The 16,478-nt window shown below is 43.0% G+C and overlaps 1 protein-coding gene across 1 annotated transcript in view; it reads right to left on the bottom strand.

Moving 5' to 3' along the window:
• Nucleotides 1-16,478, bottom strand: part of Rnf115 (ring finger protein 115) — a 61,708-nt gene that overhangs the window by 44,970 nt on the left and 260 nt on the right. The gene's annotated exons all lie outside the window — the stretch shown is intronic.

A 16,478-nucleotide genomic window follows, 5' to 3' on the forward strand; every position in this document is an offset into this window, starting at 1 on the left:
GCGTAGATGAGAGAAAGCAATGAGTAGGTTAGCCAAAACTAAAGATATAAAAAGAGGCCTATGGAAACCCAATAGTTTGTAAATTAATTTTTAAAATATAATATGGGGACAGAGATATGGCTCAGTGATTAAGATCAACTGCTGATATTTCAGAGGACCCAGGTTCATTCAGTTCCTAGCACCACATGATGGCTCACAACTGCCTAGAATCTCAGTTCCTGGAATATGATGCTCTCTTCTTACCTCTGCAGGCACCAAACACACACACGGTACACTTGCATACATGCAGGCATAACACTCATACACATAAAACTTTTTTACTAGTTTATAAATAATACCTCCTCTCCACCCACTTCCCTCCCGCTCCCCCACTCACCCTCCAGTCCTAAGAGAGGGCAGGGTACCCCGCCCTGTGGGAAGTCCAAGGCCCTCCTCCCTCCATCCAGGCTTAGGAAGGTATACATCCAAATAGAATAGGATACCAAAAAGCCAGTCCATGCAGTAGAGACAAATCCCAGTGCCATCATCATTGGCTTCTCAGCCTGCCCCAATCGTCAGCCACATTCAGAATTGTGTGTGTGTGTGTGTGTGTGTGTGTGTGTGTGTGTGTGTGTGTGTGTGTTTGAAAGGGCATTTGATCAGGGGTACCCTGCATGAATACTGCTCACAGAAAACATGGAGTTTAATTAAAATCTCAGTCCAGGTATTTGATACCTCCCAACAAGTTATTGATCAGGAAGGCACAAAGACATCCTAAACAACATAGGCCATTGCCATTGCAGTTAGCTGCCTATCATAGTAAATGGCAATTCCCTTCTGCTGAATACCACCAATTTTGATTACACCCAATTAATAAGTAAATCTCAAACTAACCAGGTAACTCTCCTTGCTGGCTAGCTTCCATAGTGCTAGAAGGCGCTACAAGGGCTTCTGGGGGAGAAAAGAGTGAAGCAAGTTGTACTCACCTGATACAATAATAGCTTGATGACTATAGGGGTAACCAACTGTTTTCTGATTGGACTGGAAGCCTCCTCCAGGGATTTTATGTCTAGTACTGTAAACATGATCAAAAGTTGTTGGGTGAGGAGATCACAGGCTATAGGGAGGAACCCATAGGTGTTGTTTATACCCACAGATGTGCTGTTCTCAACCCTGGTTGGAAAAGCCGCTTTAGTCGGGAGGCAGAGGCAGGCAGATCTCTGTGAGTTCGAGGCCAGCCTGGTCTACAAGAGCTAGTTCCAGGACAGGAACCAAAAGCTACGGAGAAACCCTGTCTCGAAAAATCAAAAAAAAAAAAGAAAAAAGAAAAAAGAAAAAAGAAAAGCCGCTTTTGGCAGTGGCTAATACAGAGAACCAAGCTGATCAAAGTGCTGAGAACAGGACTGTGAGAACTCGGTCACAGGAGGCCATCTGTGTCACTCTCATTCGTTTATGCTGTGCAACATTTGTCTGACGATGCTAAGATGTGCTACATCCCTTTATGTTGCATTTGTTTAACTCTGTGAAGCTGTGTTACTTTGCCCATCTAAAACACCTGATGGTCTAATAAAGCGCTGAATGGCCAATAGCGAGGCAGGAGAAAGGATAGGAGGGGCTGGCAGGCAGAGAGAATAAATAGGAGGAGAAAAAGAAAGGAAGGGGTCAGCCATGGAGTAAGAGTGAAAGGAAGATCACAGAAGTAAAAAAAAGAAAGAAAGAAAGAAAGAAAGAAAGAAAGAAAGAAAGAAAGAAAGAAAGAAAAAAAGAAAGAAAGAAAAGCCCCCCAGAGGCAAAAGGTAGAGGGGATAAGTTAAGAAAAGCTGGCTAGAAACAAGCCAAACAAAAGTCAGGCATTTATAAGAAAGAATAAGATTCTATGTGTGATTTATCTGGGAACTGGATGGTGGGGCCCCCAAAAGAGTAAAAAGCCCAAAGAGTAAAAGAACAACAACAAACCTCTCCCATCCAAGGCTCAGAGAACAAGGAGGAAGAGTGAGCAGGAAAAAAAAAATGAGAGAATGGAAAGAAGAGCTGAGAAAAGCTGTCTTCTACATATAACATCAACACATGGCTGGGTGTGGTGGCACATGCCTTTGAACCCAGTTCTAGGGAGGCAGAGCAGGCAATCTCTGTAAGTTCAAGGCTAGCCTGGTCTACAAAGCAAGTTCCAGGACAGCCAAGGCTACATAAAGACACCATGTCTCAAAAAAAAAAAAAAAACATACATACATAAATCAACACATACATGCATCAATTCATAAAAGCTGTGACTACCTGTACAAAGCCTGCATGAGATCCAGCCAGTCAAAGTCCTGGCATGGGGGCTCAGTGATTAAGAGCACTTCTCTTGGAGAGAACCTGGGTTTGGTTCCCAGCACCTACATAGTGGTTCACAACCCTCTATAACTCCAGTTCCAGAGGATCTGACATTCTCTTCAGACCTCAGAAGTATGTAGATATGCATGCAGACAAAACACTGAAACACACTGAAATTTTTAAACAAATATATCTTTTATTAAATTCCAGCATGAACTGGTAACAACTCCCGAGATCCCACTCTAAGCTGGGGAGCACTAGCAGTTGATAGCTGCTGAGGAGAGAGTCACTTTTCTTTGGAGATATGGCGGCTACTAAGATGCCCACGTCCCAATGAGTGACCCGCACTAATAGTATATATATGGTCAGCACTAATTGCACTCTGGGAACTACTACCAATAAAACAACAACAACAATAATAATAATAGATATGAAGTCAAAAGGGAGATCAGTTGAAAAGGGCCCGGAGGAAGTAGGAGGGAAGTAGTGGTGGGTGGATAATATCTAAATACATTATATATGGAAATTGAAGAGATGGCTCAGCAGTTAAGAGCACTGATTGCTCTTCCAGAGAACCCAAGTTCAATTCCCAGCATCCACATGAGCAATAACAACTCCCTGTAACTCCAGTTCTAGGGATCCGATACCTTCTTTTGACCTCCCTGGACATCAGGCACACAGATGATGCATATACGTATATGCAGGCAAGATAACCATACACATACAATAAAGATAAATAAATCTCCCCAAAACACATCACATACATGTATGAAAGTTTCAAAGAATAAATTTTACTCTTTAAAGTTGTGGGAACACAGGCCTTTGATTCCAGCACTCAGGAGGCAGAGGCAGGCAAAAAACATACCTAACATATTCCTTTGCTGAGGGGTACGGTGGTAGAACACTTGCTTAGCATGTGCAAGGCTTGGAATTTGATCCTCAATACCATAAAAAGAAGAAACATTTTCAAGATTGCTAGATTGCTTACTACCATTAACGAGAGTGTGTATAAATAGTTTCCAACTCAAAAGGAAATAGGTGGAAACACAAAACTTAACAAACAGCAATATTAATTTGGAGGTTTTCCATGTGTAAAAACTATAGAATAAAATTCTCTTATACATAATCCAAAAGATACCCAAAAGTTTAAATCATTAATCCACAGATAGAAACAAATGGAAAGCTAAGTCTTTAACATGTTCAATAATGCATAATGCCTTTAAAGAAAAAAGAAAACTTTCATTTTTTTGTTCAAAATTTCTCTAAGTAACCTTGTCAGTGCTGAGATTACATGATTAAGCCGCTGTGTTCAACTGCTGGTGGTTAGTGTGGTAGCATTTCAATTGTATTTTAATAAATAAAGACTGCCTGAAGATCAGAGAGTAAAACAATCCCACTGGTCAGCTTCACAGACCAGGTTATGGTAAAAGGCACCTTAATCCCAGCAACCACACTGGTTGTCATAGAAACTGGGCAGGACATGCCTTTAATCACAGCGGTGCACCGGAGGAAACAGTTCTCAACACACAGTCTCATTCTGAGATTCCGGGAGGCAGGATCACCATTTCAGATTGAAGTCAAGGTAAGAGCCAGTGGCTGGCTATTTTGCTTTTCAGATCTTCAGGTTGAAACCCAATTTCTCTCTCTGAGGTTTTATTAATCGTGCTTCAGGTGAGTGCTTTTTTCCCCTCCTAAGGTTTTCGGTGCTCAAAGGTCATCCTGCCACTACAGCCATGCAGATCAGAGTGGCCTGCACTGACTGACACCCAGGGGTCATTTCTGGATTCATGGCCTTGCCACAGCCAGAGTCTGTATTGAGGTATGTGACTCCTGTTGTCATTGGGGGTGGGGGTGTCATGTGACTGCCCAGGGTCTGAACCACCACATAGGGCCAGGCTGGAGCCTGGGGACCATGCTGCTACTGCTACATCCATCCAGATCTGAGAGGCCTGCATTACCAGCTGGGGCCATGGTGACATCTGGCCCCAAGCTGCTACCAATGATCAGGTCTGGAACCGTGAACCTGCAGCAGCTGGAGTCTGTGTGGATGGCCATTGTCCATGTTACTAGAGGGACCTATGCAACCATGTGTTGAATCATGCTTGTGCTGAAGTACTGAGGGCCCTGCTGAGCTGGCCCCACCACTCACCAGTCGGGAGTGACACTCCCAACCCTCCCCCGCCCCTACACACACACACACACACACACCCCACCTCCTAGGAGAGCTGACAATGAACCTCCCCAGCCCTGAGACAATGGATACTGATGACTCCAGCATGGGAAAGCTGGCCTCACGCTGTGGGCCCGTATTTCTGTATGATATGACAGCCAGACTCTAAAGCCATAGGCCACACCTGAGACGGGTCACTTACCCTGCCAGACACGCTGTCACTAACCTAACAAAAGGTCAGGGTGCTGTTTCTCTCCTTTCTTTGTAATTTGGAGGAAGTCTGATAGAAATGCTGATTCAAGCCTATGCTAGTTTACAAAGCAGAGAGGTAGATGCAGAGGTGACTGAAAGCCATTCACCTGGTTACCTAGGAAACAGAATGCTAATGTATTTCCTATCGGTTAAGTTTTGGTATAAAGACTTGTTTGGAGAATAAAATGAGAGGAATTCTTCAGCACGTGAACTCAGGATATCACGAGGGATCACGGAGAATCTCCCTCCCGATAAAGTCATGTGAATTGTGTCTTTTTTCCTGCACCTCCACGCAGGTCCAGAGACAGTTTATGTTGGGGTCTGGTCAAGAGAAATAACTTAGGGTCCAGGAAAGAACCAGACCCCCAACACCACCCTATAGAATTGGCCCCCCATATTTGGGAAAGCTCACGCACCCCTTACCATGGGGACCCGAGTGGGACGGTTCCAGTAGCCCTGGACTGACCAACTCAGCTGCCTCCCAGGCACACATTCCAGGACTCTGGGTTGGCACTACCCAACATCTACCTGATCTACAACCTGCTGGAGCGTGTGAAGGGACTGGGCCTGAGGAACCATAGCCATAGGATCTCCATGACTGAGGCAACAGCAGGATACTGGGGAGGAATGTGAGTGGGGGTCCAGTATTGATGGTTACCAAAGTCAGAGGCCTTGAACCTGACCAACAACTTGTTACACAGCAGACATTTGCAAGGAAAGCTGCTTGGACAAAGGGTCTACTGCATGGTACACAGCAGCAGCTCCCAGTGCCTCTGAGATGAATGAAGGTGGGGGGGGCAGAGAGAAGGAGGAGCAAACTGTTTTTCTTTTTCTTCTTTTTATTATTTACTTTTATTCTTTTTTAGCTTTTCTACAAGGGTGAGGGGTGAATACAGAGAGACTGGGATTGGGGTGCATGACGTGAAATTCCCAAAGAACCAATAATTAATAGACAGATAGACAGACAGACAGATAGGCAGACAGGCAAGCAGGCAGACAGAGAGTTGCAGATTTACACCAAGTCTGATAGGGTGTGGGTTGTTTTTGTTTTTGGAGGACACACACATCCACACAGTCACTGCTTTTATTTATGGAGTTTAGCACTATGAAGTTAACTAGCAGTTAGTAATAACAGTATAGGCACTACTAAACTAACAGTAGTAAAACAGTTTCTGCCTTTTTTCAGTGACTTTATTAGAGCCTGCTGTATTCCAGGCTTATTCTGATACATGAACTCATAAGCATTCACAATTCCAGTTCCCAAGGTCCAGTTCCAGGGGATCTGATACCCTTTTCTGACCTCTGAGAGCAACATATGCATGGTGCACATGCATACATTACACTCATACATATAAAATAGATAAATCTATGATAAAAAACAAGAGTGCCACCCTCCCCCACACACACACACGGGGTGGGAGGAATGTAGGCATTCTAGGTCAGCCAGGTAAATAGCAAGGTATATCTCAAAACCAAAGATAACTCTATACATCGCAGAGCAATGAGCAGTGCTGTATCTGTCTAGACAGAGCATTTCTCTTACTGGTCTTTTGTTTTGTTTTGATGATTTGGTTTATTGTAACAGGGTCTCCTTATGTAACCCAGGCTGACCTCAAATTCTTAGTCCTCCAACCTACACATCTGTGTTACCCAGAGTTCTCCCATCACACCCTCCAAAGTATCGGGGCTTTAGTGCTGGGACTGATAGACATGTGCCACTGCATTTAGTTTTAATATGTTTTCAAGAAAGACAAACTAGCTGGTCCCTTTGGGGAATAAAAGGCCCAAAGATATACTTCACATAAGAAAAATATTTCTGATTTAAAATCAGCAGATCTGACAAACTTCAGGCTCATACATATGTAGCCAGCGACTACTAAGTAACTTGACTATTGCACTGGTGAGATGGCTCATGGGTAAAAACACTTGCCACCAAGTCACATGATATGAGTTCTACCTCTGGGTCCCACATGGTGAAAGAAGAGAACCAATTCCTCCTACAAGTTATCCTCAGACTGCAATAATTGTGCCACGACATGTATTCGTGCGCGCACACATGTGAACACACTTGTGTGTGTGTGTTTAAATTTCTTTTATTGATATTTATTGAGCTCTACATTTTTCTCTGCTTCCCTCCCTGACTCTCCTCTCCCCCCTTCAGCCCTCCCCCAAGGTCCCCATGCTCCCAATTTACTCAGGAGATCTTGTCTTTTTATACTTTCTACTTCCCATGTAGATTAGATCTATGTATGTCTCTCTTAGAGTCCTCATTATTGTCTAAGTTCTCTGGAATTGTGGTTTGTAGGCTGGCTTTCTTTGCTTTATGTTTAAAAACCACCTATGAGTGAGTACATGTAATAATTGTCTTTCTGGGTCTGGGTTACCTCACTCAAAATAATGTTTTCTAGCTCCATCCATTTTCCTACAAAATTCAAGCTGTCCTTATTTTCTTCTGTTGTGTAGTACTCCACTGTGTAAATGTACCACATTTTTTTTATCCATTCTTTGGTCAAGGGGCATTTAGGTTGTTCACAGTTTCTGGCTATGACAAACAAAGCTGCTATGAACATAGTTGAGCACATGTCCTTGTGGCACGATTGAGCATCCTTTGGATATATACCCAAAAGTGGTATTACTGGGTCTTGAGGAAGGTTGTTTCCTAATTTTCTGAGATATCACCACACTGACATCCAAAGGAGTTGTACCAGGTTGCATTCCCACCAGCAATGCAGAAGTGTTCCCTTTTCCCCGCCACAACCTCTCCAGCATAAGTTGTCATCAGTGTTTTTGTTCTTGGCCATTCTTACAGGTGTAAGATGAAATCTCAGCATTGTTTTGATTTGGATTTCTCTGATGACAAAGGATGTTGAACATTTCTTTAAGTGTCTTTCAGCCATTTTAGATTCCTCTGTTGAGCGTTCTCTGTTTAGATCTGTAATCCATTTTTTTTATTGGATTATGTGATCTTTTGGTGTCCAATTTCTTGAGTTCTTTCTATATATTGGAGATCAGACCTCTGTCTGATGTGAACACACACTTTTATGTGTATAAAAGTAAATGTAATTTTAAAAGCTGAGTTACTAACAAATAAAGAAATAAATTAACCTTTTTTGGTTTTTGCTTGTTTGTTTTTCAAAACAAAGTTTTTCTATGTAAGAGTTCTGGTTGTCCTAGAACTCTCTTTGTAGACCAGGCTGGCCTCAAACTTAGATCCTCCTGCCTCTGCCTCCCAAAGTGCTAGGATTAAAGGTGTACACCACCACCACCCAGCAAAGAAAAAAATTAAATAAAATTTCCAGCAGCTAACTTAAATATATGATTTGTCTTTTGTTTTTGTTTGTTTGTTTGTTTGTTTTGAGGGGAGCCTAGATTTGTTTTGTTTTGTTTTTTTAATTTTGAGACAGTGTTTCTCTGTGTAGCTTTGAAGCTTGTCCTCCTGGAACTCGCTCTGAAGACCAGATTAACCTCAAACTCACAAAGATCCGCCTGCCTCTGCCTCCAGGGTGCTAGGATTAAAGGCCATCACCACTCAGCAAATTTAAATATTTGAAACTCTAAAAACAATCTAAAGTATTTTTACTTTAATAAAGGTCCCCTCTCTCTTTCTTTCCTTTTAAAGCTCTCTTTATCTACAGTGTTCAATCAGAATCACACTGCTCCATTCCTAAGAGACCCTTCTCTCTGGGCACTGGGCAGGTAGGCAGATAGTGCTTTCTATCTCTGTCAGGATTGCTTCTAGAATTTGCAAGTTCTGTAAGTTAAAGCACACTCCTTCTTATGTTTGATTTCCTGCAAATAAGCAATAACACTAGGGATAGGACAATCTCATTCACTAATTAGTCATTCTTACTATTCTTGCTGCCCAAATTGCCTTGAGCACTGTCTGTCAAACAGTACTTTGACTGATGATTGGGTCAAAACGTGGGCATTAATGACTGTGATCCGTGCTGAAAGAAAGGTGAGATCTGCCAAACAAACAGCTGTGACTGGTAAAACCATTTCCTAGACTACATACAAGCTCACTCTAGTGTTCCAATATTAGATCTAAAAATTAGCTCTATTGATTGGTGCAAGCTCAGCTGCAAATGGGAAAGCACCAGAGACAAGCAGCAATGGACAAAACCAATCGCTGGGTACAGTGAGAGCTGCCTAGTGCTTGGCAGCTGCACCAACACAATTGGCACCAAGCCTGAAGTACAGCTTGTACCTACGTGCTTCCTGTACTCCCAGGTTGACCTTGACCTTAACCTCTGAGCTCCAAGCAGCTTCTGATCTCCAAAGCTGGGTTCCTATACAAGCTGCTTGTAATAGGACCTCATCTGGTTTCTGAGTAGACTGAGTCTGGCTCTCCAGTGCAAAGCACCCAAAACCACTTGATGGCTGAAGAAACAGAAGAGACAGAGGCCCTGGCAAAGAACTGCCTGCTTGTGGAGATATCAGAACCACCCACTAGCTGTACCCACAGACCTGCATCCATAATGTGCTGCCCATGGGATTCTGTCTGGAATCCCATTCACCTACCGGAATCATGCCCTGACAGGAGGGTATACCTGCACCTAAACAATCTTGTTTGTACCAGGTTCCTAGACAGAGCCTCCGTATATATCCAGGGCTCCCTTCATGTACCCTGCTTACCTAATGCTGTCTCAACAGAAGCTAGTGCCTGAAGTCCTTCTGGCAACAGTCACTGGCAACTGAACAATTTAAGAGCAGTTAAGGCAGAAGGAAGGGAAGACAAAGATCACAGGAAAGTAGGAAGCAGACAATGCTATTAAGAAAGCAGAAAAGTTCTAGAGAGCTGGGAAAGTGTTCAGGGCCAAGGGTTTCAGACACCAACCTGAGTTCTATAACAAAGGATGTCCGCTAAGAGCCAAGGATTCCAATACCCAAACCAGCATGGGGACCTGTAGTACTGGCGGGGGCACTTGTCAGCACTTCTGTCTAAGGACTACCACCACTTGCAGCTATCTATCAGACACTTTGGGAATACAAAAGCTGCTGGAGCTGCCTGACTCTTGTGATTACCATCCAGGTAGAGGACAGACCCCCTCAGCAGCTTCTAACTCCAGCTTCTAATGGGTATCCTTAAATTCACTTTATATCCCAGAAAGGATAAGTGTTAGAAGGAACACAGATAACTTCAATTCGCCCACTCAATGAAGAGTTTAAAGAAACTAACAGCTCATGAATATGATCATCTATGCATATGAAACGCCTCAAAAGTGTGCAAGAGAGACAAAAGAGAACAATACCAGGGTGAGTTACGGGAAAAGTTAGGATTGTTACATCTTTCCTTTTGTTTTCAGACTGAAATCTCAACTGTTTTTACTAAATTACATACACTGTTACTAAATTTCCAACCAACAAAAATACTGGATACTTTTAGGTTACAGAGTGTAGCCTTAGGTGAGTAATCTAATGCCTGTGATCTCACTAACCACAGAGAAAGTGAGCCCAAAAGATCTGCTCTGATGAAATGGCAGCCACCAGCTACCCAACTCTCGTCCCTGTTCTAAACAATCCCTTCCCATGAGGGCTTTGGATAAAATTATACTGTCTCAATTATCTTCCTGAAAATTCTCAGATCAAGATCCCAAAGTTAGAAATTAAAAATTACCCTGGAAAAAAACCTTAAGCACCACTAGCACACAAAGACAATGCCCACGGATTCATCCTTTTGTTCATTACCAGGGTTTTTCACAACCTCAGCATTCTTGACATTGGGCCTACAGCAGGTTTACCAGCGGCTCTCTCTGCTACTTACCAAACGACAGCTGCCGTCCTCCCTCAGCCCCCCCACTATAAAATCAAAAATGTCTACAGATTGCAAAATGATCCCTGAAGAGCAAATGACCCCCAAACTCCACTGTGCTATATCTTTCCTTTATTTCTTAGAACTAAGCTGTGAAAAGATAAAATGCACACTTATTATTAAGATCCTTCTAATTTGACAATCCAGAAAAAGAAATAACCCAGCTCTCCTCACAAGCTGGCTGCATGAACCTGAACAAAAATAAAGGTCATTAAAAAGTCACCTAAACATAAAGAAACACAAAGTGTTAGTTAGCATCCTGTCAGCATTTATGCTCCCAAAGGAACTTTGCCTGCAATAAGCTTAAGGGGTTTTTGTCCTTTCTCATACTGAGAAAGTCCTACAAAATTCCCTAATATGTACATATATGCTAATCTGAATTTTGAGGCTATAACTAACCTCCCACCCTTAAAAATACAAATCTGCTAGGCATGGCAGTTCATACCTGTAATCCTAACACTAAAGACTGCAAAGAGTTCAAGGCGGCCTAAGATCCATACTGACATAACGAGTTCTGGACCAACCTGGACTACAGAGTCAAACACTGTCTGAAATAAGTAGAATGTATCTCACATCTCTAATTCCAACACCCAGCACTAGGACCTGAAGGTCAAGGTTATCCAGAGTTAGAGTCAGTTTGAAGCCACACAAGCCTGATGATCAGAATTCAATCCTTGAAACCCACAGTAGAATGAGAGAACTAGCTCCCGAAAGTTGTCCGCAAACCTTCACACAGGTGCCAAGATGTGCATGCCCATATACATATCTCTCTCTCATACACACAAGATAGATACATTTTTAAATAAAATAAAACAATGTTATTTCTTGATCTTACATGAAACACTAGCTGACACTTTGTAGTCAAGCACAGTACTGTATTTTATATCACTAGAACTTTGGGGGTGGGGGGGACAAGATCACGCATCCCAGGCTGGCCTTGAACTCACACGTAGCAGAGAATGACCTTGACTTCCTAATCCTCCTGTTCGACCACCAAGTGCTGGGATTACAGACGGGTGCAGCACAAAACCCAACTAAAGTTACTAGGGATTGGACCCAAAGCCTTTCACATGCAAGGCAGAAGCTCCGCCACTAAGTCACATCCCCAAACCCCATTATAGCTTCTTGGTTTTTTTTTTTTTTTTTTTTTTTTGGTTTTTCGAGACAGGGTTTCTCTGTGGTCTTGGAGCCTGTCCTGGAACTAGCTCTTGTAGACCAGGCTGGTCTCGAACTCACAGAGATCCGCCTGCCTCTGCCTCCCGAGTGCTGGGATTAAAGGCATGCGCCACCACCACCCGGCCCCATTATAGCTTCTTAAAGATCTCAAAAGAGCATAGTGTGGTAGTGGTGGTAGTACTTCTCTAATTCTCTAATTCTAATAAGAGAATCAGGAGTTCCAAGCCACCCTCCACTACACAGTGAATTTGGAAGTAGCCTAGCTACATGAAACCCTCTCTCAAAAAAACAAATTATAGGTCAGCAAGATTGTTCAAAATACAAAGGCACTTGCCACCAAGGCTGACAACCTGAGATCAATCCCCAGGACCTGTAAAACAGAAGGAGAAAACCAACTCCTACAAGTTGTCCTCTGATCTCCACACATGTGTCATGGCATAAGCACAGATACACACACACACACACACACACACACACACACACATACACACACGGCATGAGCACACTGATACACACACATACATAAAATAAACAAATTTAAAGCAATTTTTAAACAAAACGTAAAAAAGTTCTCAAAACATCATTATCCCTCATTCAGTCAAAATTATTTAACTGATAGATACTAATCATCTAGACATCACAGATATTAAGTCAGAGATAACAGAGTAAGGTAATTTAATAATTAGCATCTTTGAAACATCTCAAATCGTTAATTTTTCCTCCAGTTTAGTAGTATAAATTCTTTTTTAAAAAATATTTATTTATTTATTTATTATGTATACAATATTCTGTCTGTGTGTATGCCTGCAGGCCAGAAGAGGGCACCAGACCCCATTACAGATGGTTGTGAGCCACCATGTGGTTGCTGGGAATTGAACTCAGGACCTTTGGAAGAGCAGGCAATGCTCTTACCCTCTGAGCCATCTCTCCAGTCCAGTAGTATAAATTCTTGAAGAAATCTACCACTTAGCTACCTTTATTACAAGATATCAGAATGTTTTCCTACATTGGAACTATTATAAGTACACACAATGATTAATACCTTCCCTGTGTAAGTGGCTGGTAAAGAGCCAAATGAGATAACATTACTTACTTAAAAGAAGGAAATTTATTAGATCAAAGAAGATGGCATAACAAAGAACTATGAAGTGAGAAACTCACCAGTCCCTTTCGGCTGAGCCAGTGGTAAGCAGTCTTTAACTAAACTTATTTGTCATCTGGATTTGAGAAATGCCCCGATTTCCATGAAACACTTAAGAACCACACAAGTCTTATCAATATCCAAAGCAGGCAACTCTACTAAATAATTATCACTACCAAATTAAACCTTATAAAACTTCTGTTTAAAGGAGATTGGGGGAGGGTGGTAGCATGTGGGGACAGAGCATACAGCCCTCTGTGGGATTCTGTCCAGTAATCATTTCTTCTCTTTATTTTTTTTTTTGGTTTTTTTTGTTTGTTTGTTTGTTTTTGTTTTTTCGAGACAGGGTTTCTCTGTGGCTTTGGAGCCTGTCCTGGAACTAGCTCTGTAGACCAGGCTGGTCTCAAACTCACAGAGATCCGCCTGCCTCTGCCTCCCAAGTGCTGGGATTAAAGGCGCGCGCCACCATCGCCCGGCTCTTCTCTTTTTTTTAAATTTATTTTATGTGCACTGGTGTAAAAGTGTCAGATCCCCTGGAATTGGAGCTACAGACAGCTGTGATCATGTGGGTGCTGGGAACTGAACCCAGGTCCTCTGGAAGAGCATCCAGCAATCGCAACCACTGAGCCATCTCTCCAGGCCGTTATCCTTTCAATGTACTATAATTGCCATTAGTTTCAGCCCCACGTTGTCTCTCGAGAGAACAGTCAGCAGATGAAGTAAAAGCTTTTGGAAGCCGGACAGTAGTGGTGCACGCCTTTAATCCCGGCACTCCCGAGGCAGAGTTCAAGGCCAGCATGGTCTACAGAGGAAGTTCCAGGACAAGTTCAAAAGCTACAGAGAAACCCAGTGGGGGGGGGGAGCTTCTTCTAGAAACTTCCTTCCTTCACGAGGTAGGAGAGGACTGGCTGACAAAAGTTGTCCTCTGATCTTCAACCTGGCACCACGGTGCCCATTCATGAACATGGACACACACAATAAGCAAGATAATAAAAACTGAAAAGTGTGATAATAAAAATTGAAAATAGTCCTTCAATGACACCAATGCAACCTTATCTTCCTCTCTAAAACTGAAACCACGCAGGATCTGTCCTCGTTTGTTTTGCTGTCGTGCATTATATGACCTTTCCGTGAATCCCTGACTTCAGATAGACAATACAAGACAGTTCCATTAAGAAACATGTTGCTAGCCTGGTGGTGGCACATGACTTTAAACCCATCACTCAGGAGGCAGAGGCAGGTGGATCTCTGAGTTAGAGGATAGGGTCTACAAAGCAAGATCCAAGACAGCCAGAGCTACACAGAGAAACCCTGTTTCCAAAAACAAAAAATGAAACAACAACAACAGAATCACGTTGCTGAGTTGGGGGTGAAAGGGTGTTGCCTGTAATCCCAGGAACAGGAGGCTTAGGCAGAGAGTTCTTGAGTTCAAAACCAGCCAGAGCTATCTATATAAGAACAAATAAATAAATAAATACCTTAAGACAGTTCAGTAGTAAACACTTACCTGCCTAGCATGTAGAAAGGTCTGACTCAGTCCTCAAGACCACAACGCACTTTAGTTTATCTAAGTAAACTCCGCAAAGGTTGCACATGCATGAAAACACTCTAATTCTCAGAATGTGTCCCCATCCTTAAGCAATGCATGACTGCTAATATTTCCATGTTTGCCTTGGCTTTCAAAAAAAAAAAACAAGAACCACATATGCTTTCACCTCACCTCTAGGGCATCCAGCAGAGAACACTGTATGCAGGCAGCATTTGGTTATATTAAACACTGATAAGCTTCAATTTACAAGTCAGGTCTAACAAGCAATAAATCAGTGTAAAAAGACCAACAAACATGATCATGCATCTAACTAATGCTTACAAAAAATACCTAAAAAGCTTTTAAATCATCCCTTTGAAGTAAAGACTTCGGGTAATCAAAAGAAAGACATTTAGATAGTATGTCTTCTCACTCTGAAAGGCAAATTGGTGAATACACTTACAGATCCAAAGGCTAACGTTGTAATGTCTTAACAAGGCATCAATCACATTCAATAACATGTCATCAGTATTACACACAGTGGCTGAATTCCAGACTCCTTCTCTGTAGTAAGGGTTCTAGTATCTGCCAGGAAAAATAAGATATCCATTCTTTCCCAAACTGAAATACGGCAGACAGCACATCAGCATACAGCAAAGGCAGCAAGTGAAACCAGTCAGCATTAGACATAGCTAATTATGAAGTTGGGGGTGGAACAAACAGGATAGGAAATGTCTTCGTTGCCTCAATAGCACAACTTTTAAGTGAAGTTCTTATTCACTGGACTCCATTTGTGCTAAGAAATAAGACAGAAACATAAACTTAGTAAAGCCAGGTGCAGTGGTGCACACTTTTAATCCCAGCACTTGGTAGGCAGAGACAGGTGGATCCCTGGGAGTTAGAGGCCAGCCTGATCTGAACTACATGGTAAAACCCTGATGCAAAAAGCAAACAAACAAAAAGAGTGTACTCAAGACACCATAAATATAAAATAAATTATAACATAGCCACCCATTTTAAGAAGGAACCTCGACAACCCTCCCAAGAAAAAAGAACTATAATTCTTACAAAGACAATTAGTCAAAAGCATGATTAACACCTTGCCAGTCTCTCCACAGTACTACACTCCAACTCAAAGGAGCTTCTGGTTTGTGGATGCTGGCTCGGGCTAGCATGCTGCAGACGCATTTTCTTCTCAAACCATGGCCTGACCTCTCTATTGGCTGACAGCCTGGCAGAAACCAGTGAGAACCAGTTTTGTTTTGTTTTTCATTTTTCGAGACAGGGTTTCTCTGTAGCACTGGAGCCTGTCCTAGAACTTGCTCTTGTAGACCAGGCTCGAACTCACGGAGATCCATCTGCCTCTGCCTCCCAAGTGCTGGGATTAAAGGCGTGCGCCACCACCGCCCAGCTGAGAACCAATTTTATAGCAGAGGAAAGCAGCCCCCAACATTATGTTCTGTATTTTTTTTTTTCTGAACAGAAAGAATGAAGAGGTGGGCTGGGGAAATGGAGCTAAAGACACTGGCAGCGTGACATCTAAAATAAACTAAGTTGAAACAGTACGTCCTGCTTTCTTCCTAAAGCCATTTCCTTCAATAGCAACAGGGAGCGCAGACGGTCTGCAAGTCATTAGTACACCGCTATTTTCACTTTCACAAGAACCCACAGAACCATTGAAGAACACAATCTCCCTCTTCCCCACTCCTTTCCAAATCTCCTCTTTGCGCACTTCGCCGCCACCTATTAGGCAGTTCTCAGTGGTCCGCTATTTTGTCTCACTGGGGATGAGGAAGGGGGAGGATCTGGTTGAGAAGTAGTGGGGAAAGAGGGAGAGGGAGGTGAGACGCAACCGCGAAAAGAGTACGGGGAGGGGGGGAGGATAGGTCATCGCGGAAAGGAGACAGGGGAGGGGACCGCAAGCAAACGGAGCGGAGACTTAACGGAGAATTCACCGGGGAAGACAAAAAGATGGGGGTGGTGTTGAAGGGCGGAAGCGAAATGAGAGGGGCAGGTTGGAGCGGCCGCGGAAATGAGGGCTAGGCAGGAGTGACCGACCGGGGCCCTGACGCCTAGCATTTGCTGCCGGTGCAAGGCGACAGCG

The sequence above is a fragment of the Microtus pennsylvanicus genome, chromosome 7 (genome assembly GCF_037038515.1).
Source record: "Microtus pennsylvanicus isolate mMicPen1 chromosome 7, mMicPen1.hap1, whole genome shotgun sequence".
Taxonomy (NCBI): domain Eukaryota; kingdom Metazoa; phylum Chordata; class Mammalia; order Rodentia; family Cricetidae; genus Microtus; species Microtus pennsylvanicus.